This window comes from Molossus molossus, unplaced genomic scaffold, assembly GCF_014108415.1.
Source record: "Molossus molossus isolate mMolMol1 unplaced genomic scaffold, mMolMol1.p scaffold_m16_p_4, whole genome shotgun sequence".
NCBI lineage: Eukaryota > Metazoa > Chordata > Mammalia > Chiroptera > Molossidae > Molossus > Molossus molossus.
Genome location: NW_023425377.1, coordinates 99,359,911 through 99,371,082, shown reverse-complemented (window position 1 = coordinate 99,371,082; position 11,172 = coordinate 99,359,911). Strand labels below are relative to the sequence as shown.

Genomic DNA, 11,172 nt, shown 5'->3' with positions numbered 1-11,172 from the left:
TCAGTTCGTTGGCTTTGTCCCATGCACTGAAAGGTTGCTGGTTCGGTTCCCAGTCAAGGCACATGCCTGGGGTTGTGGGCTGGATCCCCAGTGGGGGGCCTGCAGGAGGCAGCTAGTTGATGTTTCTCTCTCACTGATGTTTCTTTCTTTCTCCCTCTCCCTTCCTCTCTCTCTAAAAAAAAGTCAAAAAAAATATTTTAAAAAATCCTTAAGCAGATGTCAGTCATTCACTTCAAAGATATTCTTTGGCCTGGCAGGTGTGGCTCAGTAGATTGATTGTTGTCCCATGGACTGAGTGGTCCGGTTCCATTCCCAGTCGGGGCACATGCCAGGTTGCGGGCTCCATCCCCAGTGAGGAGCATGCAGGAGGCAGCCGATGGATGTTTCTCTCTCACATTGATATTTCTACCTCTCTCCCTTCCTCTCTCTCTAAAAAGTCAATAAAAACATATTTTTTATAAAATGATATTTTTTATTAAGTGATATTTTCTTTAAGTATATTTACTTAATATTTTTGTCCTCTTTGCAATGGCAATACACAACTAATTCATTGAATCACTTTCTGTATAACTTACATTTTATTGTTGCTTTGCAATTACTTTAAATATCCTGAACAGTAATGAAATGTGTAACTATATATGAGAATATTATAATATTGCTTATATGAAAGCAAGTGAATACTGTAGCAGACCCATTCAGTCATCTCTTAGTTTCATCCTGGGTAGATAAAATTTATTTTTTGACCTCATTAGCCTCATCCTTGGTACTTGTCTCCTTTCCACACTTTCCAAACTACTTGCCCTAAGGAACCGTTTTTACCATCTTGGTAACCAGATGCCAATTATTTCCTCTTAGGGAAAAGTTCTTAAGATCTTGCATTGTAGTTAAAACACTTCTGAAGTTTTTGAATTCTAATGTAGAGTCACCAAGTGACATATATATAAGGGACTTTAGAGATAATTTAGTACAGAGTCAAAATTTTGTAAAAGATAACTGTGATGAAAGATATTAAATAAGTTGCTCTTGGTCATGTAGCCAGTTAGAACAGAACAAATCCTGAATCCCCTAGGAAGGTGCAGTCATCCCAATACTTCTGCATGAGCGCATCTTCATGCATGCATTTTCCTTTCCCCTTCCCTTCCCTTCCCTTCCCTTCCCTTCCCTTCCTTCCCTCCCTTCCCTTCCCTTCCCCCTTCCCTTCCCCCTTTCTCTCTCTCCCTTCCTTCCTTCCTTCCTTCCTTCCTTCCTTCCTTCCTTCCTTCCTTCCTTCCTTCCTTCCTTCCTTTCTTTCTTTCTTTCTTTCTTTCTTTCTTTCTTTCTTTCTTTCTTTCTTTCTTTCTTTCTCTCTTTTCTTACTTTCCTTCTCTCTCTTTTAGAGACAATGAGAAAATGGTCTACTTCTCAGTCCATATTTGAAAGAGTTTTGTCTCCCAGTTTCTTATCCTTAGGTTTTTTAATATTATTATACCTGACTTAATTGAATTCATAGCCCAAAACAATATGATCACTGAAGTGCACTGAGTAATAGTGTCTACTAAGCATCATATGACACAGACTTTGGTGGATTTTATAAGAATTTCCATAACACACTCTGTATATATCTACAGTGAACTTTTAAATCTTTGCTGACATTCTGGCATGTTGGCATGAAGCAGAACAAAAGATGCCATGTGGTATTTCCCAAAGAAGCATACAATATGTGCTTTGATCAACCTAGGTATAGGTTATACAGTTGGCTCTATTGTAATTGTAACTGTAGAAGGCCCATCTGTCTCTAAATGTCATATTTCATGCCCTACCATGGTGTCTGAAATCATTATTTAAATCACTTTGGGAATTGAGATGCTTTTGGAATGTGTGTATGTGAGTACATCTATGTAATAAGCAGTGCAGAAAGGCATGGCACGTATCATTTACATATTTATATAAAATCAATACTTGTCAGAGGAAATAAAATAGTACAGATTATCTGGATATAATATGGTCTAAATGTGTTAGAGTGATGTCCTCAAGAAATTTTATATTTGGGAAAGAAATGGACAAATTCTAAAAGAAAGCAGAAAAGAAAGGTTTATGTATCTGTAATGCAGAAAAAAGAAAATTCCCTCAGAAGCAAAAAAAAATTTTTTTTTTTTTGTTCAGATAGAGTGGGAGGGAGAGAGAAGAAGAGAGAGAGAGAAACATCAATGTGAAAGGGACACATCGAGTGACCACCACCTGCACGACCCAACCAGGGCCAGGGACAAACTGCAACCAAGATACATGCCCTTAGCGGGAACCAAACCCGCGTCTCTCTGAACCACAGGCCGACGCTCTAACCGCTGAGCCAAACTGGCCAGGGCGAAAATTTTTTTTCCCCCTTAAGTTTGCTCCTGTTTAAATGACTCTTAGAAGGAATTTGTGTATACATAAGCCCACAAATAAATATACTTCCTCAAATAATTTCTTAAACATTGCAGAAAATCAAATGTATTAATTATTTATTTCTGATAGGTAAATAAACAATTGTTTTCAACAGAGTCCTTGAAACACTCATGAGTAGATCCGGTGCAAAATTATATCAGTGTCCGGAAATATGACGACGCCTATTAGTATGTATGCCTTTTGAGGGAAAACAATATATTGAATGCTATAAAATTTCTTGAATAAACTTTTTAATGAAAAATGTTTTAGGCAGCTTGTGAAAACTTAGGCTTACTTTTCTTTGCCCATTTCTTTGTACACATCAGTCCTGATGGCTATAGGTGGGCCATGGGGATAATATGCGAATCCGTCCTTTTGGATGGTTGATCATTTCAGTTCGTTGCTTGTTTACAAGTTTAAGCAGTCAGGAATGTGCTGGCATGGCAGCCCTCTCTTTGCTGTCAAGGCCCTTAGAGCCTCACCAGGATAAGCAACATCATATATACTGAGAAAATTGCTAAAGGCTATAAAATGCTCCCAGCATACCCCATCTTTCATAGAACAATTGATATATTAGACATAATAAATATTGCACAACCTTCAGGATTTTGGCAGTGGAAGTAGAAACTGAGAACTTTCACTTTTTTTCCCATTATTTAATGATTTTTCATTTAACCCTGTAATCCCCAAAGCCCCGTAGCTTGACGATATAGTTAAACTATGACCATGAAGAGGGAGGATTCTGCACATTTTACAGGAACGTATGAAGTCTGATACATACTCTGTAGCACCCGTATCAAACATTACGAAAAGATTGTTTACGAATGATAAGCACTGCAAGCTTGCACGTTTTCTCCTGGTGCTCAAAGCATGTTTTTCTCCAGAACAAGTTTCTGCTGCAGCGACTCCCTCTAGCAGTTCCGTGAACCGACAAAAAGGGAACAGAGCACCAAACACATCCTTTCCAGTAAACAAATGGAGGGAGAAGGAGGAAAGTTTGGCCACGAAGATCAGAAGGGTCGCGAGTGTTTTTGGAGTGGTTGAATAGATTCATTCCGTTCCCCAGTCCTTTGCCCACCCGCCCGCTCAGCCTCCTCTCCCGGCTCCGCCGCCCCCACCCTCCGCCCATCTTCCTGCGGGAGCTGTGCCAGCACCCGTCTTCCTCCGGGTGCACGAAACGGCAGTCCCAGGAGGGCAGAGGCTCCTGCGACGCCCAGAGCATTTAGTTTCTTCAGGACTGGTTGTGAATGGGCCGTGAAGTCCAATGATGCCCACACTGATAGTAAGCCTGGATTTTGTCGCCTGGAATTTTGTCGCCTGGATTGCCTCAGCTGACCCCAGCAGAAGCCCAGTCGAGGGGGCGGCCCAACACCTCTCCCGGAGTTGATATGCAAAATACTTACGTCAGCCATGGGGGGCGGGGTAAGCCCCTTGAGTGGCAGCAGCTTTTGCTTAGGGAGGAGGCGCGAGAATCAGCCTGGTTCAGTGACTGAGACAAACTGGAGGTGAGAGGAGCTGGTGCTGTCCACTGTGTTGTGGGTGCTGAACCTGGGACGCGAGCAGACCGGTGGCTCAAGCATTTAGAGGCAACGCCCTCTGTGCCCTGGGGGACCGCTTCACCAGCAGGACTATATCAACTTGACAAAGGAGTGTGGTAGCGGACGTGGGAGAGAGTCCTCTGTTTGCCACCTGGGCGCTCATTCAAGCGTGACTTTGGAGATTTCTCTAGTTTCAGACCAAACTATTTTCATCTTTTCCCAGCTAAGAGGATCTTTTTAGTTTTTTTTAAATTATTATTTTTATTGTGATTTATATTTCACACCTTTTAGGGATCTTTCTGGGAGACTTTTTTTGACTGTTAAAATAAGGTAAGAAAAATATTGTTATAAATTATTACAAATGGGGGGGGGGTTAATGCAGACTGCCATACAAAATTTAAAAGCAAGTTGTGATTATTTTTATAATTTGAAATTGGACTTTTGGCAATGATTGCAATAATTATTTAAATAATTATTATCATTATTATTACAAAAGCATCTATCAATGATTGTGGACTGGATTGTAGAGGGGAAGTTGAGGGTGTGTGTGTGTGTGTGTGTGTGTGTGTGTGTGTGAAGTTAATGTCATCATTTTGCATCCTGCTTTATAAATATAAACATTTGTAGAGCAACACTTCCAGCATGGTTCAAGGAACAGGAACCATTCGATGCACGCCCCCAAGTATGTTAATAAATTACATTGAATCAATCAACCAACAAGTTGTTTAAAACAAATGTAATCTTAAAGAAATATTTGAGTGGATGATTTTTTTATTTATCAGTTATCACCTCTGGTATCTAAGGCATAGACTACAAAGTGCTGAGCTCCCTTAACATTTTTGGTGGGGAGGTACTAGGGATAGAAGCATTTATACTATACTAGGTTCATTTAGATGTACTGTTATGCAGTGGATCCAAATAAAACTTGTGAAACTCAGTCTCTGAAAATTCTACACCCCAAGGTCATGTGTATTTCCAAGTTGGGGGCTGTTTGTTCTGCTATTGACTAGTAAATGTCATCCCTTCCCATCCCCTCAGGTTAGAGTTGGATGTAAATGGGAAGCTCTGATTTAATAATACAGTTTTAGCTTGTATTATAGTCGCTACTGCTGTTGGTAATTGAATGGAACTGGGAAGCGTGGGTTGAGAATATGTCTCGATATTTCAGCAATGTTTAACCTCTTGCATGCTTAACAGAGAGCTCTTTTCTACTTAGGAGATTTTCTTTTGAAGCTATGTTCCTTTTGTCAATTGGCAGTGTGTTTGGAGAAAGAATTCAGTGCAGAAAACCACCAAACAGTACTTTTTATAGTGAACAATTATTAAATGATAGAAGTTAGCAGGTGATGTGTATTTCTTATTGTTGTTCAGACTTTGAGACGCATGATGGTTTGTCTGATAAATAAAATTATAATCTTTCATTTATGTCATTTAGTGACATTAGATTAAGTATAGATGATGGCTGGAAAATGATTGGGGTGAGGGTTCCTTTGCATTCTGTGGGAGGGAGTTCATGTTGCAACCAGATGTCCTATATTTATAGAAATGTGTGAAATATAAGCTGTTGCAGAGTTAATAAGTATTGCTCAACTGGCTAGGGCTATGTTTTTCAGCAATTAAAGATTATACTGAGTTTAACCATTTTTTTTATATTTTTAATTATAAAAATGTCCACTCTAGTTACATTTTACTTATAAGGATGAACTTTGGCTTTAGAGTTTATAATTTAAAATAATTTCTCTGGGTAGAAATTTTCATTTTATTTACAGCACAGTCCTACATGAGAGTGATTGTTACAAGGAATTGATATTATTGCAAACATTAGAGGTCAAATGTAAATCCCTTTAAGGTTTTTTCCATGTTTTAATACCCTAAGCAGATGTTCTTTGTAGGATTTATGTTAGTCATGTGATCTTACATTAAATATTACTAGAAATGTTTAAAGACTAGGCAGGTAGAGAAGCAAAATAGGATATGTGAAACACTGAGCCATGAGGCTTATACCAAACAGACTTCTATATATGTCTGTAAAATCATTTGTTTCTTCTATGCATTTTTAAATTTTCTCTTTAAAACTAATTATCTTGATATAAATACTCAGACTGTGGAATTTCAAACAGAATTATGGCTTCCTTTAATTTTAGCTTTATTTTTTATTATATTGAAACACCAACAGTCATATTTACTTTTATAACTTACTTGAAAGGCAGTAAAATATATAAACACCATTTTCACAACTATGTGAGTATCTCATTGACTTCTTTTTGCATAAACTTTTCCAAGATGTATGTCTTTGTTCAAATATGAACAGTTAGCTTGAACTACCAATATCTGGAATTCTTTCAGATGAAGTTTAATATTGTCAGAGTTTGATACTTAAATGCTGAAATATGCTACTGGCAATAATGAAATCAGCCAAAGGTAAATTCAATGAGGTTGCAAATTTAAAATATTTTCCCCCTATTTTTTTTTTTTTTTTTTTTTTACATATTTGGCTTTTGTATCTTACTTCTGAAGAGATAAAATTAGTTGACCACAATTAGCCCAAAGTTAGTATACAGAAAGTACTATTTAGATACAGCATATGATTACTACTGTAAACAAATAAAATTTTCATCTTTGAAGACACCTATGAAATATGTTCAAATGTGATGGTTCTTTATTAATTCTTTATGACACAAAGAAATGACCATATTTTGGAGTTATAACTTATCCACATAATATCGAAGGAATATTCAATATACCAATGGATACCTTGCTAAAGCATTAATTAATTTCCTTACATAGGCACTGCAAATGTATACAGCACTTTTTACTTCAAGATAATGAACTTTAACAAAGTACATAGAAAAATTACTGAAATAATTTAATTATGTTATATGACATGTTCAATTGTCTTTCTCAGTTGTTTCTCAGTTATTTAAGGCACATTGATCTAGACAAAAGTAAAATTTAAAATATGGCTGGAAGATATCTTTTTTCTTACAAACAAGATAAATAACTATGTGTGTTTGGTGGGATGTAATATTAAAGATGAAATAATTTGGGTTTCAAGTTATCAAGGCTACATATTGCTTTCTTATTTTTTTATGTAGTAATAGGTACGATAGAGAAATACAGAAAGTAATAATAAGCCTAAAATATTTTAAGTTTGAGTGAATTGACTTTTTAAAAGTAACTTTTAAAATTACATTTAAGAAATTATGTAATAGTTTATCAATAATTTTCTTTGAATAATGGCCATTTTTCATGTTTAATGCTCATTTATTAGTGGGGCCAAAGACCCTGAATAATATGTTTTTTCATATTTCCCCCAAATCACTATACTAACTTTAATATTTAATATGTTAGCAAGTTCAAAAGACCCTTATGAACTAATAAGATAGAAAAAAAGTACTTTCTGTTATTAACATCATTGTAACAGCCATGTGGCCAATTATCCATTACCAAACAGACTTAATCACTTCTGCTTCAACACCTCCAATGTCCTTTGGGCATGGTCTTCTTAAAGTGAGTTGTAGGGTCCCTTGTGGAATATCCTAACTTTCCCATCAAATAGGTCACCACACAATAAAACAATTGGTCCCTTTGTGCTTTAATCACCTTGGTATTGAGGAAGTTAATATTATAAAAGTAGATGAGATAGTGTTTTTGGCAAATTCAGAATTCCAGGGTATATAATAAGTCTTCCAATGGGTTTTCTGAAAGAGGAAGAATTAAACAACAGTATACGCATGAATGTGTTTATGTATAATTTTGTTAGATTTTATTCTACCATAAACATGGCATGGGAATGATGTGGAATATTTAAGTTCAACAAGTGTTGCTTAATACAAATATAACTTACATAATAAACTATAAGGCAATATATAAGTTTTAGTAGCAAATGTATCTTCTAATTATTGTTAATTTTTATTTAGGCTAGTATGCTTGAGCACACACCAGTTTTTTGGCATGCAAGTGTCATTCAGGAACTCTCATGCTGACTGGCAAAGGAAGGGACAATTGGAAATGAAAATTTGCTAGGAATAGAAAAGGAAATGATGTGTGCATAATAAAGAGTTTACAGAGCTACATTGACTCTGAAAAAATATAAATTCGGAAAGTTATTCTCTAAAAAAGACACTTAAGGTTTACTTCCCACACATCTTTGGGTAATAAGCCTTATACGTCTAAGCAACAGAACCTGGCTATCCCTACACCCAAAATGTTTTTATTCCTTATGAATCAATGTTTTCATGCATAGATGTAGTAAAATTTGGGGAAAAGAAAAGCTTAACTCTGAACTTTCTTTAAAACCAAGAAAATAATATTAATTTAATGTGGCTTTTGATATCAAATTATGTAAATCTCTAAAGCAAAGTAGTTGCTTAGTGAGTTTATTTGCATGTCAATACAGATAATATTTTTCCAACCCATCACTAGTTCTTAGCACTGCCAGCAATTCTCAAGCACAATGCAAAAGATTTCAAAGTACTCTTTTTCATTGAGTTTTATTTAAATATATCCATTGTAATTGACAGTTGAGAGAAAATTACTTTAGTGATATATTTCCTCTGTGCAAGTATCACCAAGGTAGCAATGGAAACATACAAACCTGAACTATGTTCCCCAAAGATGATGATGAAATGGAAATAATTTACCTTTCATGGTTGGACTACTTCCACCAAACACATTATATAATGTTTTACTGACCATCAGGGACTTATTTTCTTCTGATTTCTAGTACCCTAAAAGTAAAGGTTCTTACTCTCATGAAGAGACGAATACCCCCATGCACTCTATGATAATGTCACTGTTTTTCTCAAAGCCACCATAATTGCTGTGACCTTGGTGTCAACCAGACTGAACTGCCGCATTTAGGATTAAGAAGGTGGTTGCATTCATCTTTCCAAAGAAAGAGAACCAATGAGTTGCTACTGGAAAACACATTTGCCATTTCATGATAGATCTATTGATATTTGAGCATAAGGTCTTTGAGCCTTGATTTGCTTATACATCTGAGAAGATGAAGAACACAGAAAAATATATCCCACTCAAAGTATTAATGTGTGTGTATATATATTTATTCATATTAGAACATATAACTCACAGTAACTCATTTAACATTTACATAGCATGTAAAAGTTCATATTATCTTCATATTAGATATATAAAACAAAAACAAAAACAAAAAAAAACTCAGATCAAAAAGCTGCCCACCTCTCTAGTCCATGTTCACACAACCAGGAAAAGGAGGATTAATTAGTTAAATCAAGTTCATCCCTCTTTAACCTACACTGAACTTTCTGGAACCTCTGTTTAGGTCAAATTTTCAATTGGGTATGTCTTATTTAAAATTTTTTTTCTGTAATACTCTTCTTACTAAATGTGAATGTTCCCAAATATTTTTCTTAATTATTGCTGTATTGAAATTATTTAATAACATATATTCTTTAGTATCTCCACTTAGAGTATATAATACCAAAGGTGTTTTTCCTCTGTATATAATGTTAGAGAGGTGCTATTTTATTTGATCTAATAGATTATTCAAAATATTAGCATCAGACAATATTTATCTTTGTATCTCAAATAGAATAAAAGCCAATATAATAGAGTGGTTAATATTTCTTAAGAGTTTGATGTTTTTATTTCCCTAAAAAGTCCTACCGGAGCCTTGGCCGGTTTGGCTCAGCGGTTAGAGTATCAGCCGGCGGACCAGAGAGACCCAGGTCCGGTTCCTGGTAAGGGCATGTACCTCAGTTGCAGTTTGTCCCCGGCTCTGGTTGGGGTTGTGTGGGTGGCAACCAGTCAATGTGTCTCTCTCTTTTTCTTTCTCTCTTTTTCTTTCTGTTTCTCTCTCTCTTTTTCTTTCTCTCTCTCTCCTGCTCTATCTGAAGATAAATGCAAAAAAAAAAAAAAAAAAGTCCTATTGGACATCGAATTCAAACATAAATATATATTGAACTTCAGCCCATTTCAATCAATCAGTACCTGTGTTATCAACCCCTACTCACATTTAAACCTACTCACATTTAAACCTTCAGACCAATTAGATGCTAATATGTGAAATAGCTTATGAGATCAAATAAAGTAACCAAAATAAAATTAGTAGTTTTGAAACACAGTTCAAAAAGAGGTGATCTCTTCGATGCTTAGGAAAGGTTAAATGCTTTATGGTTTCTTATTCTATTTGAGATACAAATGGAAGTGTTGACCACTAGTTGATTCTTGTTTTTCTATAACATTTCGTCTGTCTGAATAGAAGAGGTGAGCCCTGGTGACAGTAATTATAACACAGCTCCTGGGCAAGCCACAGAGTTGCATCAGATTCCCTAGTGAATCCTCATTATCCAAGTTTTAGGTGGTTCTTATTAAATGGATCCCAAGGGAGACAGAAAAGTTTGATTCATGGAGAAAGTTTACAGAGCTCTTATTAACTATTTTACATATTGTTTAGCAATACTTACTGTTTTCTTTTTAAAATTACGTCTGGTATAAACATTTTCCCCTTTTTATTGAATTTATTGGGCTGACACTGGTTAACAAAATTATACAGGTTTCAGGGGCATAATTCCATAACACATCATCTGTACACTGTATTGTGTGTTCACCAGCCCAAGTCAAATCTCCTTCCTTCACCATGTATCCCCTCGTACCCTCATCCAACTCCTCCCAGCCTTACTCTCTTCCAGCTACCCCGCCCCCTTGTCTGCATTCAGGAATTGTTTTTTCTTTTCCAATATATTTTTTTCTGATATATCTCCTCGGGCAAGGGAAACAAAAGAAAAAAATAAACAAATAGGACTGCATCGAACTAAAAAGTTTTTGCACAGCAAAATAATTCATCAACACAATAAAAAGGGAACGCACTGTATGGGAGAACATATTCGCCAGGGATACATCCGATAAGGGTTAATATTTAAAATTCACAAAGAACTTATAAAACTTAAAACTAAAGCAAACGATCTCATCAAAAAAATGGGCAGAGGCCTAAACAGACACTTCTCCAAAGTGGTATAAACATTTTTAATCTTGAAATTTTTGTACCACTTTGTATACAATTCATTTAACTCACTGTTCATGGTTCTCTGTGGAGCCCTGCAGGAAGTCCATTCACTGCAACAGCTACAATTATTCCTTCTTCACAGATATCTTCCAAATCTATAGTCTGGCCCAAATTTGAACTCCATTACTGTATTTACAAAGGTCTGCTAGACATTTTAACTCTGATTTCATGGCGACAGCATAA

The 11,172-nt window shown here is 35.9% G+C and overlaps 1 protein-coding gene across 1 annotated transcript in view; it reads left to right on the top strand.

The window, feature by feature from the left end:
* Nucleotides 1–3,903: 3,903 nt before the first annotated feature.
* The window catches only part of FSTL5 (follistatin like 5), a 700,938-nt gene continuing 693,669 nt past the window's right edge, over nt 3,904–11,172 (top strand). Inside the window, exon 1 of the mRNA XM_036241790.1 lies at nt 3,904–4,271. The gene's annotated coding sequence lies outside the window, so the exon portion shown is untranslated. The remainder of the gene's footprint in view (nt 4,272–11,172) is intronic.